This window comes from Callithrix jacchus, chromosome 10, assembly GCF_049354715.1.
Source record: "Callithrix jacchus isolate 240 chromosome 10, calJac240_pri, whole genome shotgun sequence".
Lineage (NCBI taxonomy): Eukaryota > Metazoa > Chordata > Mammalia > Primates > Cebidae > Callithrix > Callithrix jacchus.
Window position 1 is genome coordinate 59431745 of NC_133511.1, and position 14106 is coordinate 59445850.

General features: G+C 36.7%; 1 protein-coding gene across 4 annotated transcripts in view; it reads left to right on the top strand.

Annotated features, from left to right (window-relative positions):
• Window positions 1–14106, top strand: part of TENM4 (teneurin transmembrane protein 4) — a 3204727-nt gene that overhangs the window by 702645 nt on the left and 2487976 nt on the right. The window contains exon 3 of one of the 4 annotated variants that reach the window (XM_078340117.1): window positions 10587–10693. The exons of the other annotated variants lie outside the window; for them this stretch is intronic. The gene's annotated coding sequence lies outside the window, so the exon portion shown is untranslated. The remainder of the gene's footprint in view (window positions 1–10586; window positions 10694–14106) is intronic. 4 annotated transcript variants of the gene reach the window in all.

Consider the following 14106-nt stretch of genomic DNA (forward strand, 5'->3'; position numbering starts at 1 on the left):
TTAGATGTCAAATTACGCAAGCATTGCCAATGTTAATTCAGCAGCATGCGGTGATATCACATACCTATTTTATTATTCTGCATTTCTGATTCAGTAAAAAACTGCCTCTCACTTATTCTACTTGCTTTTTAAAAATTTTAATTGAATTTTTTTTTAAGTTCCAGGCACGAGTTTGATTAAAGTTTCAACAACAAAGTTGTTTCCTAAATGCGTAAGAGGCACTGTGACATTAGCAAAAGCTGTTTGGGGCTATGGGTGAATAATTATTTAGCAATGCCCTACTTGATTTCAGGAGAGCCTTATCTTTTCAAACAATGATACTCCTTTGGAGACCATGAGAGACAGATTCTTATCATTCCAGGAAATTTTGAAGACACATATCTTTTCTGGTGGCTTAATAAAGCCACGAATTCCCTTCCTCATGATAATAATAATAATAAAAACATAATAGCAATAGCTAATTCTATGAGTATTATTATTTTGCTCAGTTTATATCTGGGGAAATTAAAATCAGTGAGGTTAAGTAACTTCAGCTAGTAAGGGTTGACTGGGGACACTAATAACAAAATTTGAGCTCTGACTAAAAGAACCTGCGATTGTAACCACTAGGCTTCATGTGTCCTGGTCTGTCCTGCCTGAACTGTACTTACTGTCTGGCTCCAGTCTGGCCTGCTCAGTAGTTTCCTTTGCTTCATTCAGGAAACATTATACATCTAGTGCAAAGCAATAAAGATAGAGCAATGATTAAGGCTGTCTGTAAGCTGCTCTGGGGTTACCATCGTGATAGGAAGAAATACACGTTAAAATGCATGCTCTGAATGAACAGACTGCCCAAAACAGGCTTTGCGTGAGCACTATGGCTGTTTATTCACCTGAGTGTGGGCAGGATGAAAAAGTCAGCGGAGGGCAGTGGGATAGGAGTTGGTTTTATAGGTTTGGGGTAAGCAGTAGAAAGTTACAGAAGTTACAGTTTAGGGCAGTTTTTTGTAAGCTGAGAAAAGTCATAGGTCTGCAAGCTGGGAGGGGAGTCATAGGGTCTGGAATCACGAGGTTGACCAAGGTCAGTTGCAAAGTCTAATGGCCTTGTCAGTTGAGGCCGAAACAAGAAACAATAGAAGAATGTCTTAGGTTAGTTAGGCGCCGCAGGGGTAGATGGTTCTTCCATTTTTCATGGTCTTCCAGTTACTTCAGGTTTTCTAATTCCAGAAGGCCCTCCAGAGGTGTACGTGCGGGTCACAGGGGTCGTCACAGCATCCATGGCACCGTCACTCAGCCTGAAAGACCTTACAATACACGTGTAAACAGGAGAATAGATCAGAGAGGTATAATTGCAGATCAGCAGTTTCAGGAGTTGTTTTCAGAGTCTTTCTAGGTTTTAGACCATGTGTTGAAACATGCCTTTGCCTGTGGAAAAGGAGAACAACTATGGAATCATTACCGTGTAGTAAGTACTGTACTAGATATTTGTGTTAACTAAGGCAATGTAAGCCTAATACAAGGAATGTCTGTCTCTTGCTCAGGTAGTGGGTATTCTTAGGCCATTCTCCTCCCAGCAGTGTTCAGTGACCTAGAGTCCTAGGACCTTGAGCCATTTTCAGTTTGTAATTTGAAGATGCCATTTTCGCTTTGAATTTGCAAGATTTCCCTAGAGGTCTTATTGTGGCCAGCTGAAATAGGAAAAGAGCAAAGAGGATTATAGAAGAGAAACTTTTATGGACCAGGATTGAGAGGGGCCTTGCATTTCATTGGTGAGAATTTAGTGTATGAAAACATCTAATTGCAAAGGAAACTGAGATTGTAGTCTGTCAAGGAGCCCAAGTAAATTTACAATCAGATGAATCAGAAATATGAATGCCATGATACTACCAACTAGTATCAATGAAATCACCCTCTCCGGAAAACGAGCCTGTAAAGTAAAACTTTAATTTAGTGAAGACTAATAATCTGTTACGCTACTTACTTTTCCAAAGCCCATAGAACAAAAACGGAGAAAAGTAAATACCCTTGCAAAATATTCTTAAGGTGGTAATCAACTTGTCCCCATAAGCCTTTGCGTGTGTGTGTGTGTGTGTGTGTGTGTGTGTGTGTGTACAAGGGATAAGCAGTAGGATAAGAAAAATCTTTTATTGAGCATTTATTGCATTTATTCCCAGGTGTATTATGTAGGTAAATGTATTTAGTAATTTTTTAAAAACTCTCATTGTTCTAATTTTACTGATGAGGCTCACAGAAGTTAGCAGAATTAGTCAATATCACAGGGATATAATTAGTAAAGCCTGGATACAAATCCAGATCATTCCGTGCAAAGCTTGTGTTCTTTCTACCACACCTAGCAGATTCGATGAGAGTCTATAATGAAAATAGATTAATTTTATGTATTAAGTTTACTTTCTTGTAAAAGAGGGAATACCAGGGAGCTTTGTTATGGGAAAATTGAACCATTGTTTCACTCTTACCTCTTAAAGATGCTCTAACATGTTACACTAGCCCCTCAAACAATATATTCACAAAAATTCTTATTTATTAAAAGTAGAATAGCACATGGACCCATGGTCTAACTGTCCTCAAATGCTCCGTTTAGAATGAGAGCTCTCAATTTTCTATAAGTGGATCCAAGGAAGGTTCAAGCCATCATCATCCCCCCCCTCCCTGCACCCTTACCTCTGTATTCGTTTTTTTATTTGAAAAACAAAAAATTAAAGAAAACCTATATGAAGTATATTTTAAAATGCCATATATTAAGGGAAAGAGAGTATCAACCTGAATATCAAGAGGTATCTTAAACCTCCGTAAGTTATTTCTTTATATATTCAAAGACTTAAAGACCACACAAAGCAGAGTTAGGGCTGATACTCATTGTGAATTCTGAATAATAATGCCTTTCAAAATACAGCATTTAGGAAAGCATATCTAGAATAGAGAATTTATCACAAATCTGTGACTCAGTTACAAAACTCATAAAGAGACAATTACAGGCTATTAAACCGTTTATTTTGATTTGCCATTTGATAACAAAAGGACACGGTATACTGTTTTATTTGGCTGTGCTCATTATGTACATTTGCAAGCTGATGGAATAGCCCTCTGAGCTGAGAGGTAACTTGATATTCACAGCTAGCCCAATTTCCTAGATTGAAACAGACCCTCCTCAGTGCAAATACTATTCAGAGACAGGATTGTCTCCCAGTCTCGTTGCTAAGTTTCCTGAGATTCTAGGGAAAAGAAGCTAAAAATCAATGAGTCCTATTGCTAGAATGTATTTCTTCAATGTCAGTCTAATTTCCACTCCTACCTGGCTATCTTGTAAGAACCTAAATATTAAAAAGGTCTTTTTATAATTGCATAGTGTACCATCATTTTGCTCCAAACTACCTCCCCCATCTCCTCACATTGTGATTCCCCTCACTTTTTATCCACTATTCCTGAGATGATCTTTCCAAAAAAATAGTTTTTGTTTGTTTGTTTTAAGGCTAGGGACATCTTACTCCACATATCAAGAAAAGTAAAAAAGACAAATATCTTTGAGTCCACTCTCTGTTTCATGAGGGCAAGTTTTTGTAGATTACCATTTATTTTTATGTTTATTTACTTTTTAAAGATGGAATCTGGCTGGAGTGCAGTGGCATGATCTTGGCTCACTGCTACCTCTGTCTCCCAGGTTCAAGGGATTATTGTGCCTCAGCTTCCCAGGTAGCTGGGATTACAGGCACCCACTACCACTCCCAGCTGATTTTTGTGGTTTAGCAGAGACAAGGTTTCACCCTATTGGCCAGGCCGTTCTCAAACTCCTAACCTCAAGTGATCCGCTTGCCTTGGCCTCCCAAAGTGCTGAGATTACAAGCATGAGCCCCCATTTCTGGTTTATATTTCTTAATCCAAATCATTCAGGCCTGGAAGTTAGAGGAACTTCCTCCTAGATCTTATCTGACCAGTTTTAGTTTCCCATGTTACTGTAAACTTTATTTTCTACAAATTCATGGATATTTTTATATATTGATAAAGAGGATGTTGTAAAGGCGGTTTATTAGACATCATTTAAAGATGCATTGTTAGTGGTTGCCATATCAGTGAGTGTATGAATAAATGGACACATGAATGAATAAAGTAGCTAGGGTCACCAAAAAACTAGACCTTTCCTCAGCTGGTGATGACACTGAGGAGAGGGCCAATTCTGTGTGCAATCAGTGAGAAATTACTGCAATTCTCCAATAGGCTTAGAAAGACAGGCTCCTTCCTGAGCAGAATAATAATATAAATGCCAACATCTTCCAAAACAAAAGACAGCACTACAGTTCCTATTGTAAACACATTGTTTATCTCAAAATACTCCTGTTGATAGCTTGGCATTGGGAATAATCATTGCATAACAATACTCTCAAACTGCAAAGGAATGAGTATGAAAAATGAATGTTTCACAGATGATAAAAGTGTGGGCAGCACATTTAATATTTTAATTAAAAAAGCAACTTTTCTTTTGAATTCAAACTTCTAGCATATTGCTTAGAGATACTCTCATCACTGGAAATGCAAGCCAAAAAAAAAATCACCAAGTAGCACCACTGTTTCAGTAGCAGATAAAAAAAAGAGCAAATGTAATGAGCAATTCCAACTAGATACACAAGGACTGGGACCAGCTTAAAAACTAGTAGAAGACAAAGGCAGTTCAAAGCAGATAAATGTAGCCTAATGATGTCTTTGATGAGCCTTTGTCTCTCATCTCTTTGTGCACATTAAAATATAAGGAATTTTAAAAAGAGAGCAAAATAGTCAAAGACTTATCTGCATGTGTCACTAATGAGTGATGAGAACTGGAAAGACAAAGGATGAATTTCAGTGGTTTTGATGGGCCTTTATCAGGTGTGTCTGTGTGAATTACAAACTGTGAGGCATGACAAAGAGTACGAGTGAAGAAAATGGAAGAGATGTTTGATATGTAAAGAGTAATATGTTAAACTTTTTGGCGAGGGGGCTGCGGGTTGGGAGAGCGATGGCTATCTAGTGGTTTCCACACAAATCATTAGGCAACTGATTATCTGATGTGAGTACCTCAGTAGAATCTGTACATCATTGCTGGCATATATTAGAACCCAAAGACTTCTATAGAGAGGAAACCTGAGTGTGACTCCACGAGGAAACACCAAGTAATTTATTCAACAGCTAATTTATGTACTGTCTGCACACCCTACCGTTTTCAGTTCATCAGACTAGATTGTATGGAGCCATTGAGATGGGATAGTTGCCTTGACCCTTTTGCAGTTGGAAACTGGATTGCACTGGCCCTGAGTCCAGCTGGCCACTTTGGTGCAGGGATGGATGAATTTTGCTCACTCGCACTCACTGTGATCAACCGCTCACAGGAGGGTTCACGCAGGCAAACAGGTGCTGGGGCCAGGGCAAGCGCATTGGGGCTCCGGCCCCATAGCAGCATATAGGTGTGTGTTACAATTAATGCTCTTTTAGCTTTGCCATACATGGATGGCTTCAGTGTTAAACAGCACCGTGAAGAGTCAGTGTGACAGCCTCTTTAGGTTTCCACACCCAGTGAAATGCAAATTCTTGTCCAGTGTCCAGGAAGAATCAGGTCATGTGCATGGTTTGAAAGGTGATGTACACAGAAAATTTTATTAAGCGGTGGAAGTGGCTCTCTTGGCAGAAGGGGAGCAAGAAAGGGAATGGAGCAGGAAGGTGATCTTTCCTTGAAGCCCAGCCGTCTCCCACTGGGCTGCTCCCTGAAGTCATGTGTCTGAAGTTAAGCCACGTCAGTTGCTGCTTCTCTTCTCAACACTCAGCCACTTGTCTCTTTGCCAACTGAGGTCTGGGATTTATATGGGCACAGAATAGTGGAGGCAGGATGGGCCAAAAAGGTAACAATTTGGTGGGGAAAACGGGGATAACTGTTCTCATTTAGGGCCATGGTTTCCAGGTGTGTGGGTGGGGCCTTTGCCAGGGAACCACCCTCTTCTACCCAGTATTTCCCTGCTTCCTGTTCATATCACTATCAAGCAAATGGGTCTTCAATTTGTTACTGGAAAAAGGGTCTTGCCCCAGACCCCCAAAGTAGATTCTTGGAACTCATGCAGGAAAGAATTCAGAGTAAGTCACAAAGTATGGAGAAGTTAAGATAGCTTAAGAGAGATTACTCTATTACAGAGTCACCCATCCTCAGAAAGCAAGGTGAGGAATGCACCCACCCCGAATATGGCGCTTGCTTAAATAGGATAACAGAGCTAAGAGTAATGGCCTCACATGCTTTATTACAAAAGCTTGTGATCCGCTTGTGACAAGTTACTAGTATTGTTGTTCTCTTGTGTAACTATTGATTTCATCAAGAATTTATGGATAATTTTTAAAGTGAATTCTTAAAGAATGTTTTTGTTTTTAAGATATCAGAATATCTACATAAGTACTGGGTCTTCATTTAGTTTGTTAACATCATTAACTCATTCCCTCAACCATAAATATATTGTGAGCAAGGGTTCCCAAACTCCTGGGAATATCACCTAGCAGATTTGACCCTATCCAACTTTTGTTCAAGATGAAGTCACTCTGGTTAGGATGCTTCTGACAAGTTCAGTTAATTTTCCTTTTCAATATGAACAATTTTTAAACTAACCTGACAACTGCAGTCAAACTACCTATGTGTGTGGACATAACCAAATAAAAGTTCTGTGCTTTTGTCTATGAAAACGTCAAGCTCAATTGGAACCCTGGCTGTCCCATTTACTTGCTGTGTGTTCACAAGTCACTTAACATTTGGAGTCTCATTTTCTTTAACTGTCCACTGACTATGATAATACCTATAACATAAGAATTTATAAAAATGAATGGAAAAATGTAAGTAAATGCAAAGTACTTGCTATTACTTGGAGTCTAATGGAATTGGGGAGGAGAAATGGATTGGTCTGTATAACCATAGGATAAAAATTTATGGTTGTGGGGTGAAGAAGGGAATAATCTTGATTTGGGGGAAGAAACAAAGAAAAAATCTCTGGTGGTGCCAAGAAAGGATTCAGGGGAAAATTTTTCATTCAACATGGAAGGATTTTGCTTGAACAAAGAAAGTAGGATAATGCACAGTATATGTGACTCACTGTGGTAGTTTGCTAAGGCTGCTGAAACAAAAGCATCACAAGCCGGGTGAGCCACAGACATTTATTTTCTCACAGTTCTGTAAGTTAGGGCTCTGAAATCAAGGTGTTGGCAGGGCCATGCTTTCTCTGGGGTCTGGGGAAGGATCTGTTCCAGACCTGTCTCCTGGCATCTGCTAGTCCTGGGCCTGCGGCAGCACAATTCCAGTTTTCACATGGCGTTCTCTGTGTGTGTGTGTGTGTGTGTGTGTGTGTGTGTGTATGTGTCTGTGTGTGTCCAGATTACTTCTTTTTTATAAAGACAGTAGTCATTCTGTCTAATGAAAGCCCCTCATATAACAATACATCCTCATCATAACTAGTTTAATCTGTAATGACCCTATTTCTAAATAAGGTTACCCTGCAGTACTGGAGGTTAGGAATTCAACATACGGATTTTAGGGAACACAATTCAATTTCTGACACTTACACATACTTTATTGGTAATGAATTCTTTTTCTAGGAGAAATTAACAGGTGCTCTGTTTTCAAACCATGTTGATGAAGGAGAAAAATACAGATTGTACTGATGTGAAAGAATAGAACAGCAGGGAAAGCTGGTATGTAGTTTCTAGATATGAGATCCCTTCAATGTGTTGATTGTAGCTATAAACAGTTATTGAGAAGCTACTTTATGCTAGGTGTTGACAACTGCAGTAAGATAGGACCTGGCCCTTTGAGAATCACAGGGCATAATGACAGAGATACACCAAGAGATAAAGATAATGCACTATAAGCTATAGGCCAAAATTCAATGGGACCCCAGCAGAGTCATTTACGTTTTTATTTTCTTTGATTCCCTATGCTGTTGTTATATGCCTTTTTTATTTCTTAGCAGTTATAAAATAATAATTTGTCACCAGAGGTATTACATGCTGAGGATATTTCCTTAAAAATCTTTTGTTACAAATCTAGAAAACTGACATGAATACCTATGCCCTCATGGTCACTAAGTAGTGTAACTGGGTGTGGTTTTTCAATCTAGGTCAATTTCTCCAGCACACCATTGTCAAAAGTCCCTCCCCAGAAGAACATAAACACTGAAGTTTTTTTTTTTTTTTTTTAAATGTGAGTACATTTCAGATCAGTTCTTCAAGATAAGCTGTAATTATAGTATTAGAATACTATTTGGATATGATCCGTCATGGTGAGCATTATCTCTAATAATTTTGATGTATTTGTGAAATACTATATTATAAATATATTTAACTAGACATTTTCTTAGGTGAACTAAAGACAGAAATGTTTCAGCCAAATTTCTGTGGTTCTTAAAATACAAAGGCAACCTGCTGGGGAAGAAAGAAAGAGGCCTGCAGTGTCATATACCTTGTTTTGAATCCCCAGATTCTTTATGTTCAAACCACATGTGATTTATGGGAAAAAAACTTCCTAAGTTTCAGTTTCTTTCTTGGAATAATGAAAAATATAATGCACTCTTCACTGAAAGTAGGTGAACTTCCTTTCAGTGTTTCACATCTAGCACACGAACAATCTTTATTATTAGTGCTTTGCAACACTACTCTCACCTATCCCTCCTCTGAACTACAATTCAACCTCACAAATATTACCCGCCCACTTGCGCGCGCGCGCGCGCACACACACACACACACACACACACACACACACACACACACATATATATGCCCTTGCAACTTTCTTTGCCTAATAGTTAGAGAAAGTTTTAGTTATTATTTTGTGCTAGATTGAAACATTTTAGTCCATCATAAAAAATATTTTAGAAGCAAGATGTAATTACCCAGGCCGCCCTTTGGGCTAGTGAAGCTGAAAGAACAGCTCTGAACCACCATATGGGCTGCGCATGGTGGGGCCTATTGGAACCAAGCATTTAAATCCATTTCTTCCTGAGAACAATTAGATGAAACCATCCAATTCTTCCAGGAGCTTTGAAAATGATCACCTGTTGGACCCAGACGCTGGGTAAATTGCTTTCATTTGAATACAATTTGGAATTTGTTCAACTAATCATAATCTGTTAATTGCATTTTGGAGGAAGAAAGAAATTGAATGAAGCAACTGGTTCTTGTTAGATCTGAGCCAGCTCTGGGATTCAGCATGTGGCTACAGCATTCTACCTTGTTAATCTCAATAAAAGGCAGACTTTGCAAGCAGTAGTAATTAAATCGCCCTTTACAAAACAAAATAAATTCTGCATGGGAACATGTTATGCTACACTGTTTTGGATTTTATATATATGTTTAATATCCCTATTTACATTAGTCATCTTCATTATCTAAAAATTCCAGTTACCAATCATCTTGATTACTCAGGATTATTGAATAACTATTCATGGTGTTTCTTTAAAACCAAACTTTACTTTTTTAGAACAATGTTGAGTTCATAGCGAAATTTAGTAGAAAGTATAGTTTTCTCACATACCAAATGCCCCCACATGCCTAATGATTTTTTACCTTGGCAAAAAGGGGGATTTTGAATATAAAGACAACACTATGTTCCATAGTTCTCCTTATAAAAATGGTCTGTAGTCTAGGCAGTAGAAAGAGCATGATTTTCTAACTATGTCAAACATAGTTTGTGTACTGGTTGTTCCCTTTCCTTTTGGTTTGTTTATTTTTGTTTTGCTTTGTTCTTTAGAGACAGGGTCTTGCTTTGTTGTCCAATCTGGTCTTGAACTCCTGGCTCCAAGTGATCTTCCCACCTTGGCCTCCCAAAGTGCTGAGATGACAGGCATGAGCCACCACACCCAGCACCAACTTTCTTGTTCAGTGAAAATATGCTGCTTCTCTAAGCCTCAACTTAAAATGACCAATTCTTTCTTTAGAGTTATCGTGACACAAAATTAGCAAACTTCATTTATCACATTTAGCATAGTAGTGTTTATCCCACAGGGAGAAGCAGTAATGCAGTGTTACTAGTCAAAATAGTAGTTTAGAGTGGGGATCAGTGAAGTAAGAACTGAAAAAAGAGCTGTTGGATGGGGCGTTATTACCTGGGTGATGGAATCAATCACACCCTGAATCTCAGTATCATGTAATATATCCGTATACAAATCTGCACATGCACCCCTGTTGAAATTTAAAAAAAAAAGCAGCGGTGGAAGTAAAAGTATAGTTATATCACTTTACTATTTAGGTGAATAAAATCCCATCCTAAGTCTACTTTTCTTCTTGTTTCTATGATCAATATTGATTAATCTACTATCTACCACTTTTGTCCTTTCTCTAAATGGTGATTTTATTCAGTACCCATGATTTGTGTAGAAAGTACAAATGATCATTGCCCTCAAGAAGATTACAATGCACTTTAGGTAATGGACCAGAAGAATGGAATTACTTCGTATTTCTTGCTTTGTTCTCATAATTATGAGTGTAAAACTGAATGACTATAGAAAACTCATAAGGTACAATATCAAGAAGACAACAGAAATCATCTAAACTCTAAAATTAAAAGAATATTAAAAAGCATATTTTTCTCTTTTTAGACTTTTAACAAATGTCCAAAAGTAAGATCACTTGGAGTCATAGGTGAGAAGTGCCCACATATTCTAAAGAGAGGAGCTGGATTCATCACCACAGCTCAAGACAATAGGTGAGAAAACCTGGCATATTCTTAGAAGTGTTTTATGTATCACCTCCAAGCTTGCTGAGAGGTATCCAGAATCATTCCAGGATCCCTAGCTAACCCATCCATCACACACATCCAAGCTACATACAAAATAGCTAAAATTTTATTAAAATTTTAAAAAGAATAAAATTTATTGAATGAATTTCATAGGAGCAAAAGGCATTATAATGTTTTTCCTAACTCTGCCATTGGGAACTGGACTTCTCAATTCCTGAAAATAAGAATTGCTTGAGCTGTGTGACATGCCTAAGACATTATTCTTTGGTGTGGAAAGGAGAGCTGACATAGCAGATTGAATATAGTACTGAGGAAAAGGAAAGCTCTTTTTGACTGAACCTCTAGATGTCCTGCTCAGTAATAAACTAGTTATATAGTCAATCACATAAACATACAAAACTGAACACAGATTGCTGTTTTCGCATAACATTATTATATAAGCATTTCTTTCACTAAATATTCTTTATTTTTAAAATCAATTCCCTCTTGTAGGACACTGAGTTTTCTTTTTTCCTGTTAAAAATGAATGCACGAACAACTTTATTAATGACAATTACTCAGCATATCTGGTTTTTTCCATTGCCTGGTTTGCCAGCCCCAAGGCTGTAGACATTTTTTTAATCTGGACACACATTGCCAGCCTTCTCTCTGTAGAGGTGACAATGCTGACAGGTCTCATCAGGTTACACTAATTGGAGAGCACATCAGAACTATATAAGAGAACCACCACGGCATAAAAAGCACTATATAACAAGTGATAAAAATAATTCCCCCAAAACTTCTTAGATAATGATTTTTTTTTGTATATTTATTTGCCATTTGATTTTTCCTCTTCAAACAATTACCTTCCTGGCTTCTTTGCCCATTTTTCTATTGCAGTCTCAGTGGAATTTTCAATTAATTTCTTAGAGCTCTTTGTAAAAGAATTATAAACCTGTCTACTATATTTATAGCAAAACTTATCTCCACTTTGCCATTTGCTTTTTAAGTGTGTTTGTTTTATGAAATATAAAACATGAATTTGAATATATTTTTAGACATGAACTTACTACATGTTTAAATCCATTGTTTAAACATTGTGTGTTAATTCACTGATTACAATTGGCCAATAAGGAAGCTAATTTGTATTCATCATACAGTTTAATCTTTGTGCATAACCTCTTTTGTAGATATTTTCAATATTAAAAATAAAAAACTTAGATGCTGGTAAGTTTACTGATTTATGCAGTGAAAAATCTTAAAAGTGGAAATTATACCAACTTCTTATTAGGTGATGTACAGTGATTTTTCCACAATACTATCAAGAAATGGTAAATAGGTATTTAAATGCCCTGCTTATTCTGCATGAACTAATTCACAATATTTTCACAAGTTGCAGAACTATGTGGTACTATTATATTCACTTTAAAGATTTTTGAAGTTTTACTTTGAGGAGGTTAGATTATTTTTCAAGGTCAGGCAGACGTAGAATTTGAACCAATGTAATCTGACTGAGGAGACTGGTAACATCTCTATTATGTAAACAAATTAAAAATCAGATAATGATGATCACAAAAGTGAAAATAGTTCTGCAAATTCACAGTAATCTAGCATTTACTAGGTTTGTAAATTATGCTCATTTGATCAAAACTGTGTAACACACCAAGATGTCTCTAACACTTCAAAGTCATTGTTAATGAGAAATATAAGTGCATTTATAGACAATTTATCTTTTCATTTATTATGAACAAGGTCTATCCACCCTAAATATTTTATTTGGAGAAAAATGTTTGCAAACAGCATCCTGAAGAAAATCTTGTCTCACCATTTAGAAACAAGAAAATGACCAAAGTTACATAGAATATTTTAAATTACAAATTTCAAACTTCAGATGGTAAAACAAAAGGATAAAATTAATTACCTTTAAAACATATTGGCAAGCCATTCTTCTATTTACATCTCATTTAGTTATGATTAAAGTGTGTTTATCATTAACTGGACGAAAGTCATACTTTGAAAATATTTCTAATGATATTCTCAGGAAATATAATAAGCTTTGTTTGAGGTGATATTATGGCCTTTCCAGCCACTTTTGTATTGCCTAACATCTAATAGTAAGTGTGTCACAAAACATAGAATCTCACTACATAATTATTTACTCAAGTATGGAAATGTCTTGATATCCACAGAATATAGGAATTGTGAAATTTATGATAACTTCAGGTTGCATCAAACAATATGGACATTTGGGATCTAAATGACAAAGAGCTGGACACATATATTTAATAGCAATGTTGTTTTTCTAACACCTTCCTGTTCTTATATTGTCTTTTCTCATTTTTTAGCTATTAAAATCCTTTTGAAAATGGAAATATTTGTATTTTCTCCTTTCTTTTACTTAGTACCTGCCAATTTTAATGGCTTCAATTTTAATGTTCAAGTCCCTTTTAAAAATAAAATTGAAAATATCTCTCTTGGTTGAGTGTGTGTGTTTAAGAACAAAAGCTTTTAATAGCTTTTATTTCTAGTACTTTTTGAAAGCTAAGTGACATTAAAAATAAACTTTATCATTGGATGTCCAACAGCCATTAAAAAAATAAAACTAACAAAAATTTTTAAAAAATAAGAGACTGAACGGTCTTGAGAACTGCACTGAACAGTGCACTACAATGCAGAGAATGCCAATGAATACTGAAGGACTCCTCTGACACAATGAGAGTGGTGAAAGTCTGTGCCCTGGAAAATCATTGCCAGTGTTTTTATCAATCCCAAGTGTCTCTTTTTATTATTTACTTCTCTTTCTGTCGCAAGCAACATAATGTCAATGAGGAAATAATGACCTTAAAGGGATGGGATGACTTGGAAGTTGGGGGCCTGTGACTTTACCTAGACTCTATCACTTTTGTCATGATAGAGCAGTCTAAGTCTCACAACCGCTAGGGACAGAAGAACATCTTATTTGGGTGGATCAATATTATTATGTTGTCTTCATATTGCTGACCAGAGGGACTCCAAGCAGAGTGATACGAAGCAAGTCCTGACACACAAGTTGCCAGTCAGCAGGCCGTGAAATTACCTTCACAGGTAGCATTTTAAGGGATCACAGGGAAGGGAACAAGTATTTTTGTTTTTTTTTAATTTTACCATTTGCTAATTATGTATATCTCATGTAATGCTCACTTCTGTCCTTTAAGATATACTATTATATCCCATTCTCATAAGTGAGGAAACAAAGCTTAGAAAGATTACGTAATTTTGTCAACATATGTTCAATGATTAAGAATAATATCTTTATTAATTCTCTCATTTATCATTTATATTTATTGAGCACTCGTTATAGACAAGTATTGTTCTAGACCAGGAGTTGGCAAATTTTTTTGCTGCAACTGGCCAGATAATAA